We start from the raw sequence: 16537 nt of genomic DNA on the forward strand, positions 1-16537 counted from the left end.
TCTGAACTCTGTTTAGAATCTCTCAGCCATTGACACTTAATTTTGTCTCATTTCGCTCATCCCCCTTTTGGTCTAGAAGATTTTCTCATTCCCTTGATACTGAGTTTCAGCTCATTCTAGGATTTCTGTCCCACGTTGCCAGGAAGGTCCACACCCCTGGGAGTCGTGTCCCACGTAGACAGGGGGAGGGCAGTGAGTTTGCCAGTCATGTTGGCTGAGAGAGAGAGGACAAGCGCCACCTTTTAAAAGAGGAGGGATTACCTTTACATCCTTCCTTCCTTGGCTGGGGAGGCTTTTGAACCAAAATACCAAATCCAATGCCTCATGCCACTCAGTTCCACCAGCCACCAAAGGAGTTCAACCAGGGAACAAAATGGACCCTGGGCCTGAGTAAGCAGGAAGGTCATCATGAAACTGCCAGAAATGTGAAGTTTCATGGAAAACAAAGGCTCCTCCTCTCATTTCCATGACAAAATCCTTTCTTGCTCTCCCAATCCCCACACTGCCCGCAGCCCCTCTGGTTTTCTTCTCCATTTTTCCCAAGACTTCATGCATCCCATAGCCTATTTCTAGTGAACTGACATCGGCCCACATCACATCACGTGTCTCAGCCCTTTTTTGTCCTGGGAGAGAAGGGAGGCAAGAGCTCTAATGTAAGGTGGAAGGGAAGAGTGATACAGGTGAAATGGCATAGGGAGGAGGGGGAGGGTTAATCCTTATCATCACTGATGTACTCAAAGAGCAATAATTCCCATCTTTGTGCTACTTATCAAGTATTTCTTGATAAGACCGAAATGAAAATAAAAGGAGGGTTCAGCTGGGAGTTAGAACTTTGACTCCCAGTCTGCTTACCAAAAATTAGAAAAGTCTTTTTGCATAGTGCGTTTGCTCCAAAAACAGAGGGAAGGCCTCTGTGGCTTTGTGGGAGTTTAGAGAAACCTGAGTGGGTAGCAGGTAACAGCAGTGGTGGACGGGGCAGCCTGGAAAACACCAGGAACTAGAAAAATGATGGTGGGGGGGGTGCTTGAGGAATTATACCAGCCAGGAGTTCCCTCTCTCCTTCCCCCAACCCTCCTAGTCTGGACCTCAAGCCTCATCAGAAATCCCCGTGTCCTGTGTCCCAGCCCCCAGCATCACCTCACCTGCTGTTCCTATGCCTATAGAACCCAGCTTCTCCCAGTTCTTGCTACTTAAAGTGAGGTCCCGGATCAGCAGCATGAAAATCACCTAGATGTTATTTGGTCTCATCTCAGCCTCACACCTCCCAAATGAATTCGTTTCTGCATCTGCCACGATCCCCAAGTGGTCTTATGCAAGTTAACAGTCCTTTGGAGAGTTTAAGCCTTAGACCCACTAATAAGGGCCATGAAATCAATTTAGTAGGTCAGAAGCATCATTTTAACCATTAACTTGATCAGCATAGAAAATATCAGAGTGTATTACACCTAGTAGGGTGAGTAGTAGTTCATAAAACACATTTCAGTTGTGTGTCTACGCCCTTGGTAAGAGCGTAAATTTTACTTTCTCACTGTGTCCCTGTGGCCGTAAGTGTGAGAAACAATTCCTTAGCCTGAGGCCTGAAGCTGTCAAGAAGCCTTTCTACTGTCCAACATACAGTAAGAAGGAAGGACTGACTGGGGAATGATGAATACCCAGGTTTATTCGTTCATTCGTTCATTCATTTATTCAACTAACCAATCAACAAGTATTTAAATATTAGGAGTGTCCCAAATTCCAAAAGCAGATTTTTTTTTTCTTAGTACTCTCTTAATTGCAAAAAGCAGTATCTTATAATTTAAGATATTAATGTAGTTCAACCACTAAAAGCTAATGTGGAAAACTTACACCTCAAAACAAATACTTTCTATTAAATACTTTGTATTAAATACAGAAAACTTATACCTCAAAACACGTACTTTCTATTTCAGTATTAAAATATTGCTAGATGGCTTGTTTTCTGTGAGCAGAAATGAAATGGAAAAGTTAAATGACATGGCTGGACTTATCACAGCTGCTGGAAACCAGGAATTAAGATAGTACGAAACAGTCCCATTCCAAGTGGGCTGGCTAGAAAATGACACTTCTTAAAAATTCCACAGCAACAACAGCAGCTGCCTTTGATTGACAATCAATAGGGTACAGACAGCTTTACCTGCATTGTCACTCTTAGAACAATACTGCAAACGAGCGTGATTATACTCATTTTACAGATCAGGACAGGAGACTCAGAGACATTAACTCACTAAAAAAAAATGTTCCATTCAAATCAGGTCCTTTTCAGCCAAAGCTATAGGCTGAGCCCCCAGTCTTGGGGTTTGTTCATATGAAACTTAACCCCACAAAGGATAGGTCAAGCCTACTTAAAATTAGGCCTAAGAGTCACCCCCAAGAGAACCTCTTTTGTTGCTCAGATGTGTCCTCTCTCTCCGGCCAACACAACAAGCAAACTCACCACCCTTCCCCTGTCTACGTAGGACATGACTCTCAGGGGTGTGGACCTTTCCGGCAACGTGGGACAGAAATTCTAGAATGAGCTGAGACTCAGCATCAAGGGATTGAGAAAATCTTCTCAACCAAAAGGGGGAAGAGTGAAATGAGACAAAATAAAGTGTCAATGGCTGAGAGATTCCAAACAGAGTCAAGAGGTTATCCTGGAGGTTACTCTTAGGCATTAAATAGATATCACCTTGTTAGTCAAGATGTAATGGAGAGGCTGGAGGGAACTGCCTGAAAATGTAAAGCTGTGTTCCAACAGCCATGTTTCTTGAAGATGATTGTATAATGATATAGCTTTCACAATGTGACTGTGTGATTGTGAAAACCTTGTGTCTGATGCTTTTTATCTACCTTGTCAACAGACAAGTAGAACCTATGGAATAAAAATAAATAATGGGGGAACAAATGTTAAATTAAATTTGGTTTGAAATGCTAGTGATCAATGAAAGGGAGAGGTAAGTGGTGTGGTATGGTATATATGAATTTTTTTTGTTTTCTTTTTATTTCTTTTTCTGAATTGATGCAAATGTTCTAAGAAATGATCATGATGATGAATATGCAACTATGTGATGACACTGTGAATTACTGATTATATATGTAGAATGGAATGATCAAAAGTTAAGAATGTTTGCATTTGATTTTTGGTATTTAAAAAATAAATAAATAAAATAAATCAGGTCCTTTTGATCCCTGCTCTTTCCGTTGGATTACTTAGCCTTACTCCCCTCACCCTATCCACCTTCTTTAATGACCTTATAAACATTTTTTGGCACATAAAGAAAGGGGTTAACTAGGGCTACAGTTCACCAGTAAACTAGGTCAGAATCTTTTTTTTCAATAAGGGGCTGTCTCAGACAAGGTTTCTTTTAAAATATGTTCCTTAAATTGGTGTTTCCTGCATGCCCTCAATTACTAATCCATGGGCAAAGTGGGCATTGTAAGGGGGTTGAGCGCCCGTAATAGAAAGCCCCATAAATGAGTTTCCCCAACTGCAGAAGGCATGTTCAGAGGCCTCGGTTTTTGGACAGCTCTTGGGACCAGGAGGAAGTACAGAGATCTAAAAATGAACTCAGGCCCGACTGTGAAAGATGGGAGCCAGATCAGTGTTAATCACAGGTGGTGAAGGCAGCTCACTAAGGAAGGGTGGTAGGCAGCCTGGTCTGCTCAGTGGGCCAAGAGAGGGCTCCAAGGGTTCATACATGTGCTCAGTGGATGAAATGTCCCCCAGCAGTCTAATTTTTTTTGTCTGAGTCCATGCCCACAAAGTAACCTTGGTTATCCTGTTAACCCAATAATGTATTAGGGAAGCAGGGATTCTGGTCAACTAACAGGAATCTTCGCTGATACAAATGAACCAAACCTCTTATAGGTTTGGTTCTCGTGAGTCAGTCTCTGGCTGCAGCCATCAAACTGAACTTCTATGCTGCACAGCTTAGGGGTCAAACTAATGGAGACTTTTTCAGGGCATGCCACCCCAAACAGCCTGTTTAATCTAATTATTTTACAGTTTTCAGTTGTTGTTATGGTTCTGTTTGTGTATGAATAGACTATAAACTTCTGGACCACGGCTCCAGGTGGGCCACGGTGACTACATGGTCCAGATGGTCAGTGTGGGAAAAATGTCAAGTGTTCAGAAATGAGAAAGCAAAACCAGGGTTCAGGAAGCAAGAAGGTGTGAAGGCTTCAGGGGTCTTGCAAGAAGAATGGCTCTACCCTTCCCGAGCTGAATAAAGAACTGAGTCTGCAGGTAAGTGTTCTCACTTTTCCCTGAGTGTTGCTGACCAAGTAATCTTTTTCCTTCTGCTTCTACAGACATTTGCTGCTACTTTCCCAGCCCTCATGGCTCACTGCCCTCTAGGTAACTATTCCCACTCCTACTGCATGCTAGGAGGTGATGAAAGAGCTACAGAGTGGGCTTTGCTCCTTCCTCAGTGAAAAGCTACTGGGTGTGGTCTGGACTACACCAGGCCTTGAGGGAAGTTTGTGAGAAAGCCCAGACTTCAATCCTGCTACCCACCACAAGGATCAAAGAAACCCATCTCTTGTCCAAACTTCTTACCCCTCCACCCCAACCCCCTTTCTGTGCCAAATCAGCAGCCAAGCCTGCTTCTTGCTGTGCGTTCAACTACAGTGAGACTCTACCAGGGCAGGGATGGGTCTGTTCACCATGGTGTCCCCAATACCCAGTACAAAGTAAGGGCCTGCAATAAATATACGTGGAGTGGAGGAACCAGGTATCACACAAACAAGGCATGCACTTGCCATTGGAACAGCTCCCAGCATCACCCCTGGTGCATTCAGAGGTTTATTTCCAAAGGCTAGCTAGCATTAAGTACGGGAAGTTGCTTTCTGGTAAGTAGAAGCCCAAGACCTGGAAGAGTAGGGGTTTTCCTCTTCTTGTTGGGTTAACAAGTCACATCAAATCACAGCTGGGACTGACTACAGGGCCTCCACCAGAGCCCAGGTCCTCACAGAGCAATCATCTCTAACCTGTATCTTTGTACCTGCAAGGGACTGTGGACAGAATTCAGGGATTGGTGAACTCAGACGGAAAAAAAAAAAACCCACCTTATTTATTTTCAGTAAGCTGCTAACTGAAATTTAGCTTTTCTTCAATTGTGGCTAGAGGCCACAAACCACATTACCTGAGACTTCTTTGCCAACAGGTATTTTTACATATCATAATTGTCGCAGATCTCCTTTGAAATTCAGCAGTGTTTAGATCACTGCTAGATCTTGTTTAAACCCTTAATAAAGTACATAGTTCAATATAATGACATTCCTTTGTAATCCTCTATGTTTTAATTTATGCATTTAAAAATAGTCAGAGGAGTCTACGGACTTTACCAGACATGGGTGTGATGTATGGAATAAAAAAGTTTAGAATTCCTGTGAGGACATGAGACCTGGGTCAGGCACATTTGGGTTTGAATTCTTGTTCTGTTGACAAACCTGGGATAAGAATTTCACCTCTCTGAGCTTCCCTTCCCCATGTGTAAAATGGGGAATCGGTGGGAGAATTAAATGAGATGGTGGACTTAAAGCTCCAAGCACAGGAGGGGTCTAAGACGAGGACATGGTCCTGCTTGGGAGTACTGCCTGAGCACCTGGCAGAGGAGGCACTGAATTGAGGGAACAAACTGGATCCTGAGGCTAGTGTGGGCAGGGCTCCCTGGGTGGGGACAGGGCCCCTGACTTGGCCTCACTGCATATGGGGAAATGGGAGTAAGTCAGGAAAGGCAGCTCTGTCTGGGGACAGGTGGGGCCCTAGGAAAAGGGAGAGGACTAGGGCAGGGTTTCCCAAAGCACGGAGGGTGCATTTCCTGCAGTAGAAGCAACTGTGCCTCGTAAGACCACTGAGTCCCCACCCTAGTCAGACTCCCTAAAGATGAAGGATTGCCAACCTGCCCACTTGCTGACCCTTGACTGCACCCTTGCTACCCAATCCCCTCCCCAGACACTGATCTAATAAAAAAACACACTTTGGAGAACTAATTTTTAAAAGAATAACATCAATGTTTAGGCAACTATGATCATAGAGAGAAAAGCCAACTTTTCTAAAAGATGCCCCTTAATTGTGTGTGATTTTATGTGGACAAAAAGAACCACAGAGATAGAAAATGTTGTTTTTTTTTTAACACACAATTTAAAATATATATGTCTGGCTATTATCCATTGTAGAAATTATAAGAAAATGGCTTTTGAATAAAATATCCATCAACTGATTTTTCATCCAAGATATTTCTGGACTGTCATATGTTAAACAAACAAAAAGCATGAATCCTAGAGTATGGTGTTTTTGATTGCCAAAGTTTTATTTAATAATTGAATGTATCATTCAATCATCATTAAATTTTAGATGAGGAACAACTGAGGGGAGGGGAGGGATCTACCAACAAACCTTTAATAGAGAAATTGATTCTATGGGTTGAAAGAACAGAGCAGAATATTTTGTATAAATGACCTAAAAAATTCAAGCAATTATTTTTTCCTTTGCTGCCAATGCATGCATGCACACACACAACGGCATCAATATTTAGAAATACTAGAATTGCCCTAATTCTGTGAATGAAATGGTTGTTTCACTTGGCTTGACTATAATGTTATTAGATCAATGCCACGGTCTCAATACTCACATTACACAGCGTCATGCACTGATTCCAGACCAACTGGGGCGTCTTCCTACCTGGGCCCATTTCTAAATAGGTAATGTTGGTTACAAGTAACACCTTGAGAAAAGGTGTGACTCCCCATCCTTGCAGAGGAAATATCCTCCCTAAGGAATGGCCAACTAGAGGCTCAACCATAGTCCAGACCAGACCTGTCTCAGGTAACACATGGTTTCTTCTTCAACATGGGAAGGCAGAATTATCCCTGAATATAAAATGATCACTCTCGTTAGGATCAAGAGAATTGGTTTTTAATTTAAATAAACTGTTTCTTAGCTTCTCATAGCCAATTTAAAACTCATTCTAGATCACACTGCAGAAGGCCCAAACTACAGCACGACAAGGGAAGGAAGAGATTTCCAACACTCCCCCAAAGAACATTACTGATAATTCTCAGAAGGCTGGTCTTCAATCTGGCTGCACAAATTGGCCAAGTTCTAGCAGATAAGAAGCAAGTTTATCCAGTTATGTTTTATTACCACTTTGGAATACTTAAAAACATAAAACATTTTGTTCTATAAATCTTTCCAAAAGTCACCTGGAAATACTATTTTATCTAAAGTGATATGGGTAAAAGCCAACATTACTTTTTCAAAAAGGCTGAATCAACAGAGGAATACATTATTTGCTGTCTGTGTGTATCATGTAAATGTTGCAAAGATACACAGATCTAATTGCCCTCTTTTCCCATTACTTTCTATTCTTTTGCTTGTTTTTATTTATAGTCATTCATACTTTACAGTCTTTATACTTTACATTCTAAATGTTCTTCATTTACATGTATATATTTCTCGTATGTTCTTAGCTTCTTTCGGCTAGATTTTGGGGATGATGATTTTTTTTTCTGCTTCCAAAAGTAGCACACACTCATCGCAGAAAACAATGACAGCACAAAAAGTACACAAAGATGAAAATAAAACACTAAAGTTGTACTAATCACTAAATGAAGCATTCAATAATAATTAAATTTTACGTGAAAAAGGATTGATTTAATAACACCCAGAGATAACGCATTAACCTTTTGATATATTTTTAAAAATATATTATATATATTTATAAACACACACACACATAAGTGTTTGACAAATAAATATAAACAGAAGGAAATTTGTAATACACGTAACTCCACAATGTTTTAATGGGAGAGCTTGTAAATGCAAATTGTCATTACTAACATAAAAAAAATGGGTGCAAGGGCATTCATTACAAAGGCAGCGAATTCATCCCAAGTTACAATGTAAAAATAAAATCATTTCAGAAACTCAAATTTCTGCTAAAATCTTTAATTTTAAAAAGCCCGTAGTTTTAGGATTCCTATTCATAATTATTCTTGATTCTATTCTTTAGAGAGTCCTCCATGATGCAAACTTATTCGGATATATTTAAGATGTGAAAATCATTAGAACTAATTAAGATGAATTTGGCTTTGTTCTCTAACTTCCGGTAAAAATGCTCAACAGGAAAATTGATGCGCACAGCAAACCACAGCCATCCTGTTTCTTTAACACGATCTTCTCACAGCTGCAGTTGCCCACAGTTTCTATTTTGTGATAGGAGTCACTGTGCAACATCCCCTCCTTCCCTTGCCCCAAAAGCATGATGTCGTTTGGCCATTTTAGAAACTTTCAACACCTTTGCAGAAAGATTTATTTCTATTATAGTTAATCTTCCTCTCTCAGGGTGAGGGCGCTTGATCTGAAGCAATGAGGCAATCAATACAAGAGGAAAAAGAAAAGACTGCTCAACCCAAGAGGAAGCAAAAGGTAGAAAGAGAAGCAAGTTTTTAGTTTTATAAAACAAAACCCCAGCCTTGCCTAGTTAGTTCTCGCGGTGGCTCTCAATTTTAGCTGAATGTGCAACCCCACTTGCTCCACATGGACTCCCTCATTTCTCAAAATGTACTTGCTCTTTTCTTTTGGTTCATCATCACTTAAAGTAAAAGCTTAAGTGAATCTGCTCAGGTTGTCTTCTCAATCAGAAGGGTTTGCATCGCTGCTGTACTTAGAGAACGCCTGGCTATTTTAGGAATATTTTAGAGTTCTTTTAGGTAAAGAGTTGATTTATTTTTGAGGGGGTGGGAGTGGGGATGGCATCTTTCAAAGCAGACATTCTGAAGCGTGTACAGTGTCATTAAGATTAGCTAAAAGCTTGGACTCAAACTCACAATTTTACTGTAAGAATAACTGCTGGGGTAATAAAATTTGCTATGAAGAAAACATGTTTTTAATCTGCTCTCATATGTATTTAATTTAAAAATTAATACCAAAGCTGTAGGATCCATACAAATCCAAGAGCATTTTAAATCTTTTGCAACCTTTTCTACTTCATCCGCACAGCTAAAAGAGGATTGGCTTTCTGCCCACCGCCAGACATCTCTTCCCAGCCCTCTCTTCAAAGGACTCAAATCTCAAAGCTGACTTTTCTTAAATCCTGAGCACCACGTTTACTTTTACCAGACGATTAAGATCTGCTTCCCGCTTCTACTACACATATACACAAACACACACACACCACGGGGCATATGTGTCAGCATTTGATATATTTTATTCATTTCATCACTAAAAGTGTGGCCTTGTAAAATAAGCAGAAGTGACATCAAATGTACTTCTAAGACCAAAAACGTAAAAAGACAAGAAAGCTGAACAATGCCTTACTTGAGAGTATTTTTTTTTAAAAGATATTCTCTTTTGTTATGACATTTCAAACAAAGCATTTGCATAATCACATTGCCAGGAATGGAAAGGATCAAGAAATTATACAATTTATCATGTTGCCTCTAAACTGCATTTATGAAGCTCTTGAAATTACACAAAACTTCCTTCATACTTAATTTAGAAGGTGGCCCTGGGCAAATTACTTAGCCTCTTTAAACTCTCAACACCCTCAATAAAATGGAGATAATAGCATCTACTTAATAGGGTTATTCAAGTGCTTAAGATGTATCAGCCATTACTTTTTAAATAAACAAAATGTTTAATAAAGAGGCTGAGCACGGTAAGTGCTCAGTAAGTGTTTCTTTCCTCCATTTAACCATAAGAAAGAGGAACTGCCAGTTGATTAAAAGCTTAGTCCATGTGTGCACACATTCAAACTTCTGTAGTACTAACCTCTGAAGTGGTGAAAGATGTCTGTGAGATGCATTTTACATTTCTCAAAAAAAGCATACTAATTAAGCCACTCCTTATTCTAGTATACATTTTTAGGTTTTAATTTTCAGGACTGAGATTTGCAAACACAGACAGACGTATTTGTGGTTGCCCACGGGAAAATGTTCTCTCCAACAAGAAGTAAACGTATGATAATTTGGAAAAACAAAAATGAGTCAAATCTTAAAACAGAAAATTATCACAATTTAAATAGCCAGAAATTTCCAAAGTAAATGACGTGTTCACGAAATGCAAATCAGACTTCAAAAGGGCATAACACTTGAACGGTCCAGGAATTAAACAGCTCATTTCCTCTTACATTTTAGCATTTCAAAAAGCTTTAGAAAATCTGATTGTGATTTTAGGTAAATAACTTAACCACTTTGTACCTATAAAACAAAGAGCTTTGAGTAGATGATATTTCAGTTCAAAAGCACCATGCCTTTAATTTTATGAAGTTAATATAAGATCCAAAATCCAAATGAATAATAAGGGTATGGCTTCCACACTAATCTCAAAACTTTTCCCCCCAAAAATAAAAGCAATACCTTTATTCCAGATATTGCTACAAAAATAAATGACTGTTCACAGAACTTCTTCCATTCTCATATTCTCTTATTCTTTCCCTGGCCTTTCCACCTATCTTTCTCTCTACGAAGGCTGTCCTACTTTTCTCAATCAGAATCTTTCTGCTACCTTTTCTTCAATGCACCACTTCTCCATTTTCTACCCTATACACCAGTGCATCATTGCATTATTTAGAGGAACTTCTACTTATGGACTAAAGTTGTATGTACTCTCTTAATTTTCAAAGTTTTATTATACATTTCTCCAAAGGAAAAGGACATAAGTCAAATTGCTTTTATTTTACATTTCTCTCACTGAGAAAATTTTTTTGATACAAAAAGTTTCCTTAATCTTACTTTGGTGCTTTCTGGGCATAGGGCTTGAAATTTTAAAATAACCATATTTTATGTCAGAATATTAATCATATTAAATGTAGATAGCTATAATGAATGCCAAAGGACCTGATTTACAGTATTAATGTGCACTGCACTTTTGTAATGTTGAATAGAACATTCTAAAAGACAAGTGTCTTCTTCCCAAAAGACTTTGCTTAGAAGTGGTTTAGGTTGGGACTGGAACTTAAGTAACATGTCTGTAGCAACCGAACAGGGACAGTTTAACACTCTGCTACTGTTTGAAGCTCCCTATAACTCCCTTTACTTTAACATGGGTAGGCACTGGGAATCGAACCCGGGACCTCTGGCATGGCAGGCGAGAACTCTGCCTGCTGAGCCAGGGTGGCCCTCCCTTTACTTTAAAAGTAGTTTCCATTGTTAACCAAACTGACGATTGAAAGGAAACTGTGTGGATAACTGTACCACACACTAAAAGAAAATGTTTACTTACATAAATCCCCATTTTTAATATTAAAAAAAAAATTCCTGTGGACCCAAACTTCTCCAGTGGTCAGGAAAAAATTCCACTGAAAAGTTTGCTCATGTTTTGGCTCAAAACACTAGTTACAAATTGCCCACAATCACCACAGTGGTGAAACGAGCATTCTCTGCAACAGGAACAGATCACATGGTCTTCTACTGAAAAATTAAACAACTTTATTTTGACATACTATGGTCCATTAAAAGCCATTAAGTTCTTTCCTCTAGCTGCCAAAGGAAATACATTTAGTTTGAATACAATATTTCTTACCGTTAAAAGATACCGTATGGCATGCATGATCAGGGACACAGGCAGACAGAGAGCAAGTGAGACATAAGCTAAGAGTAAAGCCATCCCTGAAAAAGGCATCATCTTTAATGCAAATTTGGGATCATTAACCAGCCATTTTGGATAAACTCAGATCGCTTGTGAGATGTGACATACTGAGTCAGAGGCAGCTGTCCTTCTGTGGTTCTTTGCTTCCTGTCTGATTAATTTGTTGTTTGTTCCTTCCGCCTTTGCTGCAGAAAAAGAAACTAGACTGGTTTTGCTTAAGAAGCAAGCAAGGAAAAACACCTAAAATTTTAAAATGAAATGTTTCTCCTTCCCACCAGTGTAATGTATTTACTTGGTACAATGATATGAAATCAGCACCACTTTCTAGTTAATAATCCAGCTTTATTCCAAATATTGCTACAAAAATAAATGATTGTTCACAGAACTTGAGATTCCTTCAGGAAAATTCTATTTGAAAGCATCACTCTCAATGTTGACTATTCCCCTTAGTAATTAAGGAGAAGAGTCACTCAGGATCTAAAAGCTCTCAACTGCACTAATAATTAGGGTAAGTGTTTCTTCCTCATCTACAAGAGTATTCAAATGTGTAGGAAGAAAGTTATAAACACAGGGGAAGAGAACAGGTCAGATGCATGAAGGCAGACGAGTTTTGAAATGTGGTTTTGGTGCCCAAATGAGGAAAAATGAAATACAGCTCGAGGGAATTGCAGATCCAGAGCTTTTTATGCCAAATGTCTTGTTTCTGTCCTCTATACTTAAAGGGGTAATGATGACTCTCCTAGAAGATGCCTAACAAAAGCACAGAGATAACTGGGACAGGAGGAGAGCCATATTTCTCATCAGTATTAAGGGACTCTAAGAGGAGTCAGAGTAATAGAATATATGTAGAAAATACTACACCAAAACCTTGAGTTTTATATAGAACAATTTTAAAATGCTTATAATTTTTTTCTGACCCATCTGAAAGGTTCAGGCTTAAATTTGCAACATATACTAGATCAAATAACCCTAAGAAAACAGAATGAACAGAGAGGTATATTTCAGAAATTAACTTCATTATAAAACTTAAACTCTGGATCCTGATTCTGCCGGGTTCAGAAGAAAGATTCATGAAAAGATTGCAAGTTGCCTAATGTTCCCTTACCTGTAAAATGATAGGACTAGACCAACAGTTCTCAAGTTAGGTAGCTGTTAAAAATATGTAGAGGCATTTTTAGTTGGGGCATTTTAGTGGATGGGAATGTAGGATTCAATGGGTGGGGCTAGGGATGTGAAATTTTCTAAGATGCTTAGGATAGGACCATCCAAAATATCAGATCTGCAACTTGAGGAGTACTGGGATACTCTTTCAAACTTTCAATTCTTTGAGGTACGAGTCCAATTGCAGGGGCAGACTTTCATGATAGGGCCATAGCAGAATTCCTGGAACTGGAACTTCCAAGGATTAGTGAGTGAATGTCTCCTACTTTGTTGGGAGGCACAGGAAAGCAGAGACTGCATTCCCCCTTGTTGAGTGCAGGGCCTGGGGTCCAAGGGATGCTCAATGAATGTTTGCGAATAATGATGCACGCATGAGGCAGAACAGAGGTGGAGGCCTGTAGCTACTGCCCACCCCTTAGGAAAAAAGAAACTTTAAAAACTACTGAGTATATGCCTGAATGAATCTTTGGGGAAGTCTAATTATAGGTGGATCTAAAAAGAGAACATGGGCATTATGATGATTTTTCTCTGTATTTATAGAATTATTTTGAAGTTCTCTAATTAAGGCATCACAAACAGGTGCGCACACACACACACTCTCACACTCAGCACACATCCCATGGCTACTCCCATACATTACAGAAAGCTTGATTAAAAGGGTGTGTGTCACCTACAAGGTTGGAGAACATGAGACATGCCAGGGAGTAGTTGTAGAGTTTGGGTCCTTTTCCGTCTTTAATGAAAACCTGTAAATGCAGTCTTTTACAAAGTTTGTAAATGCAAACTTTGGACACATTTACAAGGTGTTCACTCTGCATCACAGGACATAAAGGAGATGCTATTCCTCTCCTCATTGAAACCCTCCAGTGGCTTTTCATTGCACTTAATAAAAAAAATTCCAATCTCTTTGCTAAGGCCCACAAGGCCCCACAGTACCTAACCCCTCCCTTATCCTCTGACCTTATCTCATGTAACACTTCCTCCTGCTAATTTATATTCCAGCCTTCTTTCTGTTCTTAACTGCAACAAGCTTATTTGCATCTCGAGGCCTTACTCTTGCAAGCAAGCACTCTGGCCTGGAGCATTCACTTTCTGGTTTCTTCTCATTCTTCAGATGTCAGCAAAAATGCCCTCCCTCTTGCCCCATCTTTGCTCCTACTTTCTTTTATTCATAGCACATGTCACCATCTCACATTTCCTTATCTAAGGGTTAACTGTTTGTTTACTTATTTCTCTCCCCACTAGAATATCTGCTCCCTGAGTGCCCCTGTGGTTCTTGTTTCCTGCTGTCCTCTCAGCATCTAAAGAGCATGTGGCACCTTAGAGGGGCTCAATAAATAATGTCTGTTCAATGAAAAGGAGAATCAGTATCTTTTACAAATTCTACAGTTGCATAACATTCCTTTAGCACCTGAAGATTGTTCCCCTGGGACAGTGAATAAAGACTGGCAGGGCTAGACTTACACCTTCTTTGGGAAAAGCTGCTAAAGGAAAATTTTCCAGGAGAATGATGCAACAAATCAGTAAGTAACACCGTTTGCCCAGGAAAGGGCTGAACTATCAGTGCAGACATCATTAGGTGAGCAGTGAGGGCGAGGGACTAGGGGTGACGGTGGTGGAAACAGATTAAGAGAGTCTAAAACAAACCAATCAGTCAGAAAGGAAGGGGGGGAGCAGAAATAAAGAGATGACGGAAATAAGGCAGGGAAAGATGGAGCCAAGGGGGGATCATGTGGTGGGCAGGGCAGAATCCAATGGCCTTGGGACTGCCCTTGGCATGAGATGGCACATGGTACTGAATGTAAAAGTGCTTTCTGCTCTTCCTCTAGGAAGAACTGTCCCCAGATCAGCATCAACTTCTCTAGCAGCAAAACCCTAAATAAAGAATTTCAAGGCTGAAAGAGTCTGCAGAGATCATTTGCAGATGAGGAAAAGGAGGTCCAGAGATGTTAGGCAGCCCCCCATCTCATTCACTGGCAGCACTGGGCCTGGGGCCAGAAGCCAGTGTCCTTCATAATCCAGCGCCAACATCCTGCCTTAAGCCCCGTTCTAGGTTCAGAAGGGGGATTTGACCTAACTCCTTTCTAAAACATGAGAAGAGAGAGAAGAAAGAGGGGGTAGAGAGAATGGCTGTGATATGGATGTAAGAAGTTGAGGGAACTTATGCAAAATGCCCCTAATCTTCTGGGGAAAGCATAAGATGAGTTCATCAATAAGGGTGTGGGGTTGCACTGCAGGAATAGGAAGTATTGCAAAGTTTGCAAAGAAAGATATGTAGCAGCCGTTCAGTGGAAGGTGCTAGCGACAAATGAAAAGGGATCACAAGAAGCCCCCTTCAGGTGACACAGCATGAATTTGTTATAGAATCAACAACAGGACTGTGCGGGTTTGAAACTGTTGTGTACTCCTGAAAAGCCATGTTCTTTTTCCTAATCCAATCTCATGGGGCGGACCTATTGTTTAGAGTAGGATCTTTTGGTTAGGTTGTTTCCATGAAGATATGATCACCCAATTGTGGGTAGGATGCTTTGATTAAGTGGTTTCCATGGAGATGTATCTCTGTCCATTCAAGGTGGGCCTTAATCCACTTACAGGAGTCCTGTAAGAGGGAACCATTTTGGAAAAAGCTCAGAGATGACACAGACAGAGAACTTCAGAGATGCAGAAAGAAAATGCTCCAGGGAAAGCTGTTTGAAACTAGAAACTAGGAGAGAAAGCCAGCAGATGGTGTGCCTTCCCATGTAACAGAGAAACCCTGAACACCATTAGCCTTTTCTTCTGAGTCAAGATCTCTTTCTCTTAGTTTGGACATTTTTATGGCCTTAGAACTCTAAATTCGTAACTTAATAAATCCCCTTTACAAAAACCAACCATTTCTGGTATATTGCATTCTGGCAGCTTTAGCAAACTAAAAGAGTTTCCTAATTCTCTCCAGTAAAGTGTGACAACCTGGGAAGGAAATCTGAGGGATACTCTGTATGGCATAGAAATGACTAGCTACAGAGTCTAGGCCAAGGGGAGAGAGAAGTAAGGGAATTAAAACACAGCAGTGAGGGAACAGGCAGGTCTACCAGGGGAATAGCAATGGCCAGGGGAGAATGGCAGGTTGTCATAAGAATAGAATTTCAGAGTTGAAAAGGTTAAAGGAAGTGCTGAGTAAAATTATACGGCTATCATAAACTTTCCTCTCAAATGGACTGTAATAAGTATTAAATGAGGTAATATATGTACAATTATTAAATCATTAATGGCTATAGAAATGTTAAGTGGTGTTTTTATATTATTGTTGTGACTGTCATAATAAGCAAAGGCCAAAGGTAAGTAGATAGAGAATCTGTGGCAAATAAAGACAATCAATATTCCAGACTGAAAAGAGAATTTTAAATGTACGTATTTCCCCAATTCAATACATAGATCAGTCTGAGCTTACTGAAAGAGTAAAACGATAATCAATAGGCTCTTGGACCAATCAGGTGAAAAGTCCTCTGTATTGGTTTGAATCTGGTGTGTATCCCAGAAAAGCCAAGTTCTTTAATCCTCATTCAGTATTGCTGGGTGGGAGCTTCTTGATTGTTTCCGTGGATGTGTGACCCACACAGCTGTGGGTAGTAACTTTTGGTTAGATGGTTTTCCCTGGAGATGTGTCTCTACCCATTCAAGGTGGGTTGCTTACTGGAGCCCTTTAAGAGGGAACCATTTTGGAAAAAGCTTTAGAGCCCACACAGCCAGAGACCTTTGGAGATGAAGAAGGAAAATGCCCCTGGGGGGCTTCATGAAACAAGAAGC

General features: G+C 40.1%; 1 protein-coding gene across 3 annotated transcripts in view; it reads right to left on the minus strand.

The window, feature by feature from the left end:
- WIPF1 (WAS/WASL interacting protein family member 1) overlaps positions 1-16537 on the minus strand; it is a 136841-nt gene that overhangs the window by 26473 nt on the left and 93831 nt on the right. The gene's annotated exons all lie outside the window — the stretch shown is intronic.

This window comes from Tamandua tetradactyla, chromosome 3 (assembly GCF_023851605.1).
Source record: "Tamandua tetradactyla isolate mTamTet1 chromosome 3, mTamTet1.pri, whole genome shotgun sequence".
Lineage (NCBI taxonomy): Eukaryota > Metazoa > Chordata > Mammalia > Pilosa > Myrmecophagidae > Tamandua > Tamandua tetradactyla.